The 12924-nt window shown below is 41.7% G+C and overlaps 1 protein-coding gene across 1 annotated transcript in view; it reads right to left on the reverse strand.

The window, feature by feature from the left end:
* LOC146822606 (tubulin polymerization-promoting protein-like) overlaps positions 1 to 12924 on the reverse strand; it is a 576554-nt gene that overhangs the window by 486755 nt on the left and 76875 nt on the right. The window lies entirely within an intron of this gene.

Consider the following 12924-nt stretch of genomic DNA (forward strand, 5'->3'; position numbering starts at 1 on the left):
ATTGAACTCAGGTGGGACCGCTTACCTCCGCGCAGCGCGCCAAAAGGCAGAAGAAAATAAGACGAGTCATATGTTTTCCATTCAGCACTTTGAGGTAAAATTAACTGCATATAAGAGAGAAGGACAAATACATATATGTCATAGAAATTGTAAATATCAAAATGTATGGGGACACAACATATCTCACGAAAACCGTTCATTGATTTTTAAAAAAAATATATGATTTGTAATATAACACACATACATTTCCAAAACATGATGTCCTTTATGAGTAACAATATGTACATATGTGAAAGAATGAAAAACTTTGAATAAAAACAACAGCACTTACTATTTTATTGAGATGAATGAGGTGGATAAGATGAACACAGCTGGTCAATATTTGGTGGAATATTAGATAAAGACACTGATGCAATCATAGTCCTGGATTTCAGCATTTGGAAAGTAATGATGAAGGTTGTCTCCGAGCAATGTTAAATGGTCAACAATCAGCGGGCTGATATCACATTTCAGCTGGCACTCAACAGTTTTGGAAAACATTTCAAAATTTCTTTCGTTCACTTTGCTTTTCCAAATTGCTCTTTTGTCTCTCATAGCACAAGAATTACAAAATGTGAATAAAAACAACAGCACTTGTCTTACTATTTTAATGAGATATATGAGGCTGATAGGATGAACACAGCTGGTCAATATTTGGTTAAATATTTGATAAAGACACTCGCATTTCATCATCAAGCATTTTCAAGCATCTACGTTTCAGTGTCTTTAATTTAGTCATCGTTGAAAAGGATACTTCACAAATGTATGTAGTAGAAAACTGCAAGAGAATGTTTTACACTTTTTTGCCTAGGTTTGGATGCATTTTTGTAACACGAACCCAAAAGCTGTCTAAATCACCCTCTGCATGCATCATGAACATACTTCGATAATTTTTTATTTCAGCTAATTCTTCTTCTTCAGTAAGAGAGAAGTTCCCAGTTGCAGTTGAAAGAAATGGATTTCTGATCCAATCATAGTCTTGGATTGTAACATTTGGAAAGTAATGAGAAACTTTCTCTCCGAGCAATGTTAAATGGTCAACAATCAGCGGACTGATATCACATTTCATCTAGCACTCATCTGTTTTGGAAAACATTTCAAAACTGCCTTCTTTCACTTTCCTTTCCCAAATTTTTATTTTGCCTCTCAAAGCACACATTTTATCTACTGCTGTTAAGATATTTTCTCCTTTTCCTTGCATACTGGTGTTAATTTTATTCAAATGTTCAAATATGTCAGAAAGATATGCCAATTTTGTGCACCAAAGTTTGTTTTGAATTAGACCGCAGAATTCGTGCTTCTTATTGTCCTCAAAAAGTTTAAGAATCCTTTCCCACAATTCGTATACACGACAAAGCACATGACCTCTTGAGAGGCAACGAACGTCTGTGTGCAGTAGGAGCTTTTTAAACCTTGCCCCCATTTGTTCACAAATATGAGCAAATATTTTTGATTTAGGAGGTCTGCTTTTAATGTAATTGACCATTTGAATCACTTTGTCCATAACTTCCCATAATTCATTCCCAATGGTTTGCACGACTAGTGCCTCACGATGTAAAAAGCAATGAGTAAATATGATATTTTCATTTTCTTTCTTTGCTAAAGCTATAAAACCTTTTGTTGAGACAACCATTGACTGTGCACCATCCGTGCATATCCTGACACAATTTAACCAGTGCAAATTATTTTCCTTCATGAAGCAATCTAAAGTTTGAAATATATCCTCAACTCTAGTTCTCAATGGAAGTTCTAGGCAACACAGGAATTGCTCAATAATTTTGTCAGTATGAATGAAACATATAACAAGCATTTGCAATGCAATAGGTCTCGCATTTGCGAGATTTTGAGTTATTGGCATTGTAAATACCAGTGCCTTTTATTTATGTGTTTAAAAAAAATCTGCAATAAAAAAGGCATTGTCATTTACAATGCCGATCGCTCAAAATCTCGGAAATGCGAGACCTATTGCATTGCAAACGCTTGCTGTTTAATACTATTTGTTCCAATAATAAGAGTTTCCTATAAGAGCTCTACGTATGAAGGCTGAAAAACCCCTTCGACGGTTACTATTAAAAAAAAGTTCATCAGAGGATGAAGTGAAACATGGCTGGGGCAAGGGGGCAGTGGTAGCAGACTGCTCTCCATCGGGTGGAAACGATGCCGAGAAGGGGAACTGAGTAAATGCAGGTACGTTTCATGACCTGTATCCCAAGATCTTAACCGACCCCTTTATTGGCTGAGAAGAACTGTTCACACGGAGGAAGAATGCATTCCATTACAAAATGCAGGCACGTGCATCGAAAGATTTTTCACCTACAGTGAAGTGCAGTCGACTGGACCGGCGCACTGCTGTGTCCCTCCTGGTAACATTCTCGGTCCGCATGTAGATTTCCAGACAAAGTACTAGGGACTTGTGAAAAAGATTGCTTCGGCTCTGCCTTGCATAGTTGACTCCATCTCATGTTTTAAGAACAGGGGGGCATATTAACAATGCGTCTATAAAAAATTATCGCCGCTTTTGCAGCCATTTTCGGCCGAAAAGCGGCGATAATTTTATCGCCTAATTAGCAAGGTCACGCTATCGCATGAAACCTTGCATTAGAGCCCAGATTCCTAACGCCCAGCTTTGCATCTCTAATGAGATGCAAAGTGGGCGTTCCTGACCTGACATGACTGGAGAAATGTCGCTAAGCGACATTTCTCCTATCATCAAGCCCCACGCTATGAAGCATAGCGGCAAGAAAAGTAGCGATAACCCCTGTTATCGCTACTTTCCTTACACCTGCTTCAGGACTGACTTAGCCATAATATCCTACAGAAGGTGGATATCATGGCTAAGTATGTGAGGCCCTTTCATCACTATCATCAAGCTAACGCCAAACTTCGTGAGATTATCGCTGGGTTTCCAGCGATAATTTCACGTTTGGCAGTTAGCGCTAGGATTTTTATCTCCTTTGAGATAAGCGTTGCTAATAGCACGCTATCTCAGCGATAAAAATCCACGTTAGCCGGCGATAATTATCCTAGCGCTAATTATCGCTGGTTGTTCCTGATATGCCCCAGGGTGAGTCAACTTTCTGAACTGGGGCCGACAGGCAATTTAGACCCTTTTCCTGAGAGTAGCTTGCCTTCTTGAGGTATTTGCTCCAAGCCCTCTGGGTGTCATAAAGCCACGAAGTGCTGCCTCCTGGAAGGTCATGCCATGTTGAAAGGAACTTTATGAGCCTGATCACCTAGGGGACAGTCTGAGAAGCAACTGCATATAAAAGTGAATTGGTCAAAATTATTCGAAGAAACTAGCCACTGGTACTGGGAATTTCTCAACGTCTAGTAATTCAAGTTATTTTTAAGTTCTAGAAATTCTCTATCCTGAACCCAGTACATGTCAGTCAAAGTCATCAAACCAGTATCATGCGGAAGGTCAAATTAGGTACCTGTTTACAGAGGTAGAATTCTAGACACCGCCCCTTTAGAAGCCGCCTCACTCAAACAGGGCCCTCATTCGCAGCGCTTTCACGCACTAAATGAGAATGACAGCCCTGTCACCAAGCACCACTGGGGGATGGTGCCAAAATGAACACAAGTAGGTACATTAAGGCGTATGACGTGTCCTCGCGCCTTAATGTAACTACTTATGTCATTATTGTATGTGTGCCCATGATAGGCTGCTGCTGCCTCACAGTTTGTGATCTGGAAGGCGGCTGGTCTCGGAAAGAGGAGGGCTTGAGCCTGCCTAAGGCAGGGAGACAGACCATGGAAAGCAGCCAGCTGAGCTCGGCCTTAGAGGGCAGTGTGCACATTGAGTGCACTTTGCAACTAGACACATCGAGGCACTACCTCATCTGGTAAAATGGCACACAGGGCACAAATCAGCCCAAAAATCTGTTACCCGGCAGGTGAGTTTTGTCCCGCACAAATGGGAAAAAGACCACCCATTTGTGTGGGATATAGCACAATCTGGCAACTCTGATGCTGATCCCGTTATGCCTGTAATCCTGTGATTAGTGTGGGAAGGAGGGATCAAGCAGACCAGGGCAACAAAGAGGATCTGACATAATGGCTGGAGCAGGCGACTTTGATGCAGGGGAACCTAGTTCGACCCAGCGCTCTGATATCTTTGAAGTGCCGGAACAAAAGTAAAAAATGCTTGTTTTTTTTGTTATGCTGCTTAGTAACATGCTTGTGCAGAGTGTGCTTGTGACTTTGTTGGTATGTACTTACTTGTACTGTGATTGTCGCATTCGCCAAGAAGAGACAGGCTGCCAGCATGCATGCTGTTTTGGTAAACGCTGGCACCTTATTGTAGTGGCAGTGAAAAGGTGCGACAATGAGGGAGGGGTAACGGAAGAGAGCTGAATAATCTCTGGTTACAAACTGAAAGCAGGAGCATAGCTATAAAGATTGCTATCGCTCTCTACAGAACATATGGGCCTTGTTTGAGAATGTGAATCTACGCAGATAGAGTTAAGGCGTATTGGGGGTATGCGAAAGGATGTGTGTCTTCCTTCTTTTCTATATCTATATCATGAGCACCAGTTAAGGCCGTTACTAAACAAGAAAATAACTAAATGCTCGCAAAGAAACAACACAAGCGTCGTATATACATGAGAGATCGCTTCGGGTCAAGTTTGCGCTATATAAAACTCCGGTAACAAAAATGCAATTTTTAAAACCAAAGTAGAACCACAGCCTATGTACAAGAATGCAAGCACTTTAACCATACAGGCCATCTGCAGCCTGGGCACAGGCACTTCAAGCCAACCGGGACTCGGGCACCCTAACCAGACAGCACTAAGCATAAACAGTAGACGGGCACATTGAGAGTGAAGGACTGATGACTGCGAACAGGCGGGTCAATGTGCAAGAAAACATGCCCAGAGACAGAGATTTCAGACCTACTGGGAAAAAACCTAGATTAGCCAAACGCACCAAACCCACACGAAAACCAGAGGTACGGACAGTCACCTGCAGGTCGCAAGAAACCCACTAACTATGGAATAGCCCATCCAGCCCATCAGATGCACCTGAGGTGAAAACCACAGACAAAACTGAAGACAAGTGCCTGAACGTCGCCAGGAAATACACACCCAGGCAGGAATTTCTGATGACAAGAGTAAACACTGTCAGATGGTCATGTAAAGCGCTCCAATACCTTCAGGTCGAGTTCGCGCTAAATAAACCTGCAAATAACAATAACAAAAAGTGAAAGTGATCGCGATTGCGATCGCGTGCTGCCGAGGAAAGACACATGGCGCTGCGCGCGTGCACGTTCACGTGCACTGAAGCTTTAGGCCACGGCAGCACTTTCAAAATCCCAACTATAAAATGTCTCTCCGAGCCAGCGCAAGCGCTGGGTCTCAGCGAGACCTAAAAACCAGTAATTGAGCTAACTCACTGACATCTGTTGATTCATCTAGTTGCAATGTAAAGATCATATTGTCGTCTTAAAAAATATCCTTCATTTGCAGCTTAACATTAGCAGACATATCTTGAATCCGTCTTCCAATTGTGTTATCTGCCAAAGGGATTTTATTAACTTCAATCTCAAATTCTGGCCCAAACATTGTTCGAACAATAGCACAGCAAGATTGCCTTATGGTGGTTTCGGCAACAGTGTGTGGTTCCTTGTTTTTGGCAATTATTTGAGCAACCAAGTAACTTGCCTTTTGAGCTTTCTCTGATGTCTTCATTCTCTTTGTGAATGATGCAGACTGCTTCCTTTTAGATTTTGCAAGCTCAATAAAGTATTCTACTGGTTTTTCTGACAAATGGCTGTGTTTTGTGGTAAATGCCATTTTAATTTATTTGGTACCATACTTTAATTTGTAAGTATTTCCCCACAAACTAAACACTGGGGACAAGGATGGTTTTCATTACCAGAAAATGTGAACCCCAGTTCCATATAAGCTTTATTATATAAACAGGGATTGTCAATTTTCCCTTTGCACTTCTTATGTACTGAGACAGACCGTTCAGTTGATTCTTGCGTACTTTGCTCAATACCTGCTACATTTTGTTCTTCGCAAACGGTTTTGTCACCAGCTTTTCGCTTCCGAATTATAAACTTATCCATTTTGAGTTTCTGTTTGCCTTCCGGGAAAATGAAGAAATATGGAAATCTAGAGATAGGAAGAACATGAGGTACGAAGTTTAACAATCTTATGCCTTGCTTACAGTCTTCATTACCTCCAGTAACATTTCAGGATTTGATTAGTAGATAATCATGTGAAATCAGAGCTCTCAGCACAAGGTGGGACAGAAGTAATAACTGCATTGACGCTGGCTCTGGCAGACTCAGGATGCCAAGTGAGCTGTCCAGAACCCACAATTAAATTCCATCCTTCATCAGAAGGCCCTTACATTTCCAGGCCATGGTATTCCCTGCCAAACTAGATTTCTTACTTTCCTAAAAAAACAAATTGATGTCTCATTTTTAATCTACTTATTTGAACTGGAAGCAATCAAGAGATAATCACATAAACAACCACATATTGCTCTGCTATGATACTGGAGCCTTTTTGACTGGATGAGAGACAGGCAACCTAAATAATGTAGCAGTGCGGCACGCGGAAAACATGCCATTGAAGGTGGAAGCATCACGCCAACATTGCTCATGGGAAATTCTAATTAAGTTGGAGGACCACGTTTCTGAAACCTCTAAAATGGTTGGGAAATCAAACTGTAGCACAAGCCGTGTTGAAAATAATGGCTGCCATCTTTCAAGAATCTAGTTCTAATCTAGTCAATAATATCATAGGACTTAAGATTGGCCTATAAAACAATAAAGTAAACACAAGGAGATTGTGAACTGAGAGCTGAAAATGTACAGACACTCCCCCCCAGGCACAGATCTAGGTTGAATCCATCATCCTTCTTTAGCTCACTTCGCCACCTCAGTTCAGCCCCAGCTATATGACAGTGAATGCACACTAGAAGAGTAAGCAGTAAACACAGAGCTGGAATCGCAACCAGTTTTGAAAGCCAGAAATATTAACAAAGCATTTCCTTAACAGAAAAAAACGTGTGCTTGAAACGTGACTTTTGGAATGTACAAACAACCAGAGTGCAACACTATCATAATGGGCTGCGGCCAGTGCAACTGTAAGCACGAAAGGCCTTTGGCAGGGGTGGACATGAAAACTGACCTTGGGCATAGCACAGAAAAACATGGGTGTCAAGGCTCTGCTGTGCGAGCCAAGCAGGGCACGAGTGGAGGGGTACACCCACACTGGCCTTTGATGTCTGCCAGTTTATCGACTTAAGCACGTCTTGCACATTATGCACATCATGCACATCATGCACAGACAGACAAAGGGCAACACCTCTCCTCTCATCTTTATCCTCCTTAATTCGTAGTTAAACATGCCCTTTAAATGGCAAACAGCAGCTGATACTAAAGAAACAAACAAACACAGAGGCCAATACATTAACGCTGTTGGCATAAAATTAATATGCCGCCAATCTCGGAGGTGTAGTTTGTATCCCCTGGTGCTAGGTTATTTAACTAGTATGGCGCCAATCTCGGAGGTGTAGTTTGTATCCCATGATGTCTCATTTTTAATCTACTTATTTGAACTGGAAGCAATCAAGAGATAATCACATAAACAACCACATATTGCTCTGCTATGACACTGGAGCCTTTTTGACTGGATGAGAGACAGGCAACCTAAATAATGTAGCAGTGCGGCACGCGGAAAACATGCCATTGAAGGTGGAAGCACCACGCCAACATTGCCCATGGGAAATTCTAATTAAGTTGGAGGACCACATTTCTGAAACCTCTAAAATGGTTGGGAAATCAAACTGTTGCACAAGCCGTGTTGAAAATAATGGCTGCCATCTTTCAATAATCTAGTTCTAATCTAGTCAATAATATCATAGGATTTAAGATTGGACTATAAAACAATAAAGTAAACACAAGGAGATTGTGGACTGAGCGCTGAAAATGTACAGACACTCCCCCCCAGGCACAGATCTAGGTTAAATCCATCATCATTCTTTACCTCAGTTCAGCCCCAGCTATATGACAGTGAATGCACACAAGAAGAGTAAGCAGTAAACACAGAGCTGGAATCGCAACCAGTTTTGAAAGCCAGAAATATTAACAAAGCATTTCCTTAACAGAAAAAAACGTGTGCTTGAAACATGACTTTTGGAATGTACAAAGAACCAGAGTGCAACACTATCATAATGGGCTGCGGCCAGTGCAACTGTAAGCACGAAAGGCCTTTGGCAGGGGTGGACATGAAAACTGACCTTGGGCATAGCACAGAAAAACATGGGTGTCAAGGCTCTGCTGTGCGAGCCAAGCAGGGCACGAGTGGAGGGGTACACCCACACTGGCCTTTGATGTCTGCCAGTTTATCGAATCAAGCACGTCTTGCACATTATGCACATCATGCACAGACAGAAAAAGGGCGACGCCTCTCCTCTCATCTTTATCCTCCTTAATTCGTAGTTAAACGTGACCTTTAAATGGCAAATAGCAGCTGATACTAAAGAAACAAACAAACATACAGAGGCCAATACATTAACGCTGTTGGCATAAAATTAATATACCGCCAATCTCGGAGGTGTAGTTTGTATCCCCTGGTGCTAGGTTAGTTAACTAGTATGGCACCAATTTCAGAGGTGTAGTTACTTCCTCTCTGGGGTGCGGGGGCCGCTGTAGTGAAAAAATCCACGCCCACTGTCCTAATTGTTCCCTCTATTCCACTGGAAAGTGTGTACGGAGCCAGTACTTGGCCTAAAACTGCGCGCAGAGCAAAGCAGCAGCTGAATGGGGAAGTTCAAGCCCTGCATTGCAGCGCAGCACAGTGCAGTGCAGCACAGTACAGAGCAGCGCGGTGCAGTGCAGCGCAGTGGCCTGCACACTCCTGCAGGTAATGCTTACAGTCAATGTATGTGCTGTGAATATCTCTACGGTGCCAGGCTGGCACTGTGTATGCAGTCAATAGCACCCTGATGCCATCCTGATAATGTGTGTTCAGTCAATATTTTCTTGATGCCGATCTGATCATATACGTGCTCTCAACTGTACCCAGATGCCAACCTGACAGTATATACGTTCAGTCAATATCTCCCTGATGGCATAATATATATGTATACACTAGTACTGTGGTGCCGCCCTGGCAACACATGTGCAGCCAACTGCACCCAGCTCACGCCCCTGCCAAGTGCACCTTCTTACCATCCTAGTAATACATGAGCAGTCTGTTGCTCGCCAATGCAGTTACAGCCAATTGCAACCTGTTGTTATTCTGTCAGTATATTTGCTGTCAATTGCACCATGCTGCCAGCATGAGGACATACGTGCAGGCAATTGCACCCCGGCGCCATCCTGATGCTCCACGTGCAGTTGATTTTATGGCAAGACAGGAGGCTATCATTATGCATTATTGCTTTTTTTGCCACCTCTGCCGCACTTTAAAGAACTCAGAACATAGTCAAACACAAAAACTCCAAAATAGAACTCCACATTTCCTTAAGATCCTGACGTCCGCCATCTTCTCCCTCTTTTGTTTGCTGCTTCTGGAGCAGATAAGTATTCGTTTTTGCGGGTTATTAAAAGTAAAGTATTTGGTTTAAAATAGATAAGATACGAGTTAGAAGATTATAAATGTCCAATTTATGGACAATAGGTGAGTTAAAAATGTGTTTAATGATTTAAATAGAAATGTAGATAAATAGTTTTAAAAACGACGTATATTAGGGAAGGAAGTTTGAAAGAAAGAAATAATAGTTGAATGTTAGAAGCAGAAAGAAATTAATTTCGGCGAAAATATGTGAAAAATTTAAAGTGAAGCACGAGTGGGTATTTTTGAAAAGAATACCGTTACTGGCGCGAGAAGTTTCTCTCATCTGGTTTCGTAGGCGTGCCGATTAAGAGGAAGCGCGAGCGAGGGTTGCTTCGCGTGTGGCAGCCAATTCGTGAGGTAAAGAAGGTGCGCGTACGCGTGTGCGTGCGCACATCGGAGCTTATGGTAAACAGGGTAAGAGGATCGGAAACGTTTTAAAACGAAGGAATATGCGAGATTAATAAGCAAAAGTGAAAAGATAGAACGGAAGAAGAAAAAAAGGGAAACAATTTAATAAAGGAAAGTTATTAAAAAGTTGAAGAGGCGTGTGATCAAGGTGAAGAGTTAGCGGTCTAGTTTATTTCTTAAGTTAGCGATTGTGCCATTTTTCAAAAGGAAGTTGGGCATGTTGTTTAGAATTGAATGAATGCTTTGCGGAGAGTTTCCTAGCAACGTTTTTTTTCTGAGGAGAATAAACGGAGACTGTGTTTTAGATTGGTGGTTTGGTAGGAAGTGTGTATTTTGAGAGAATGTCAGGGGAGCAATCTACAGGTGAAACAGGAGGTATGTTGACAGATGAGATAAGGAAGTTGTTGAAAGAGGCAGTTGGTTCAGCTTTGTCAGGTGTGAAGAGAACTCACATTAATGATGAGGAGGAGTTTTTCTCGATGGATGAGGAAGGAAATATGGTTGATGTGAGTGGTAAACGAAAAGAAAAGAGAAGGCATCTTGAAGACGGTGCAAGTGGAAGTGGAGTCCAAAGCGGCTCAAGAAAGAGGAATGTTCAGGGTAACATAAGAGATGAGCAGGATTATTCTGCTGATAAGAGTGATGTGGATGAATATGTCTTGGATTTGAATTACACGGAAGATAAAGAAGATGAATTGGGAAGTGATTCATCGAGTAAAAGAAATGATAAAAAAGTTGTTGATCCTTTTGGGAAAAAACTGTTTGATCCAAAAGATGTTAAACATCCAAGAGGATCAGAATGGTGGCCAATGAAACATGTTTCAGAATATATTCAGCATTGGATAAGAAGGCCTTTAGAGAGAGGTGAAAGAAACATAATGAGGGCATGTTCTCGCCCGGTAATTGGTGAAAGAGATGCCTTAACACCAAATTTGGATCCCGAGATTATAACTTATATGTTTAAAATGGGAAGAGATCCGAGAAATGGATTGGAAAAGGCCTTGAAGCAGTGTGAAGATAAAATATTAGATACTTTAGGACCAGTCGCAAGAATGTTTGATTTGGTGGAGGAGGCATATTTGAAAGGAAAAGATGTAGATATAGGATTATTAAGTGGATGGTGCCAAAGGGCAATATGTTTCATTGGAAACGCAATTGCGGGAATTATTGAAGAAAGAAAAAAAGCTGTGTTGTTCAAAATCAGCCTAAAATTAGGCGATTTTGCAAAGAAAGACACATGTGAGAAACCAAAAGGTTTATTATTTGGAGATGGTGCAGTGAAAGAATTAGGAAAATATGTGAATACATTTACATCTCTGGATGGAGTGCAATCGAATATGAGGAAGGTTTTCAGTGGAAGTGCTTCGAATAGTTTTTATGGCAGGGCTGGAAGAAGAGGACAATCTTCCGGCCGAAGCTATTATAGGCCCCACTACGGTTATTCGAGAGGAGGAAGAGGACAACAAAATCAGTACAGCTTCTTTCCTCAAAGAGGAAGAGGTTATCGTTCAAGGGAAACAAGAGGTAGAGGACAATTCTCAAGTCAAAGTGCAGGTAAGCTTGAATATGAGGACTTGTACTGGTTCTTTCCAGGTAAAAGTGGGAGGAAGACTGAAAGGTTTTGTAAGCAATTGGGAAAAAATAACGAGGGATCCTTGGGTACTGAGAGCTGTGACAGGGTTCGAGATAGAATTCACCAATACACCATTTCAAACAAAAGAACCAAGAGAGCTGGTTTTCAAAGAGATTCAGGAAAGAATAGTGTTGGAGGAAATAGAGAGTATGTTGATGAAAGGAGCGATCGTGGAAGTTGGAGAAGAGGAGATAGGTTTTGTAAGTACTTTGTTTCTGGTGGAAAAAAAGGAGAAGGGTTGGAGACCAGTAATCAATTTGAGGAGTCTGAATCATTTCGTGGTTTACAGGCATTTCAAGATGGAGGGAATCCATCTGTTAAGAGATTTGTTACAGGATCTGGATTGGATGGTGAAGCTAGATCTAAAAGATGCGTATTTCTCAATTCCGATGAGTATCAAGAGCCAGAAGTATCTCCAGTCCAGATGGAAAGGGAGGATTTTTCAATTTGTTTGTTTGCCATTCGGTCTCTTGTCCGCTCCTTGGTGTTTTACAAAAGTGATGAGAGCAGTGGTGAGTTTTTTAAGAGAAAGAGGGATCAGGATGATTGTTTATTTGGACGATCTGTTGATCAGGAATCAGGATGTGACAGAATTGAGGATGCATTTGAAGATAGTGATAGAACTTTTGGAGTCGTTGGGATTCATAATAAATTTGAAAAAATCAGTGTTGATTCCTTCTCAGTCAATAGAATTTTTGGGGTTTGTGGTGGATACAGTCAATTGTATCCTAATATTGCCGGAGAAAATGGTAAAGAAAATTCACAAGGAGGTGAAAACCTTATTAAGAAAGGATGCGGTAACTTTGAGAGAAATTGCAAGGGTCATAGGTCTCTTGTCATCATCTATTCAGGCTGTGTTCCCGGGTTCCTTTACACTACAGGACTTTACAACGGTTGAAGACCTCGGGTTTGGCAAGAGGTTTATGGTACGGAGATCGTTCACAGTTGTAATGAGACCAGATTTTGTTTTGGAGACAGATTTGAAGTATTATTTGTAAAGCGCGCGAATGCCATGGCGTCTTGGCGCTAACCGTGAACGTGGAGAAGTTCTTTGAGTGTGCGTTTAATTTTTGCCAAAAAGCCAGGTTTTTAATTCCTTCCTAAACCGTATCCGGTTCGGCTTACACCGCAGAAGGTATGGCATCTGATTCCATAATTTGGCCGCACAAAAGGATAATGTGCGGCCTCCCCATCTGACCTTCCGTGTTTTAGGAACACAGACAAGTCCTTCAGTGGATGATCTAAGGGTTCTGGCAGGGAGATATC

Source organism: Triturus cristatus, chromosome 5_2 (genome assembly GCF_964204655.1).
Source record: "Triturus cristatus chromosome 5_2, aTriCri1.1, whole genome shotgun sequence".
Taxonomy (NCBI): domain Eukaryota; kingdom Metazoa; phylum Chordata; class Amphibia; order Caudata; family Salamandridae; genus Triturus; species Triturus cristatus.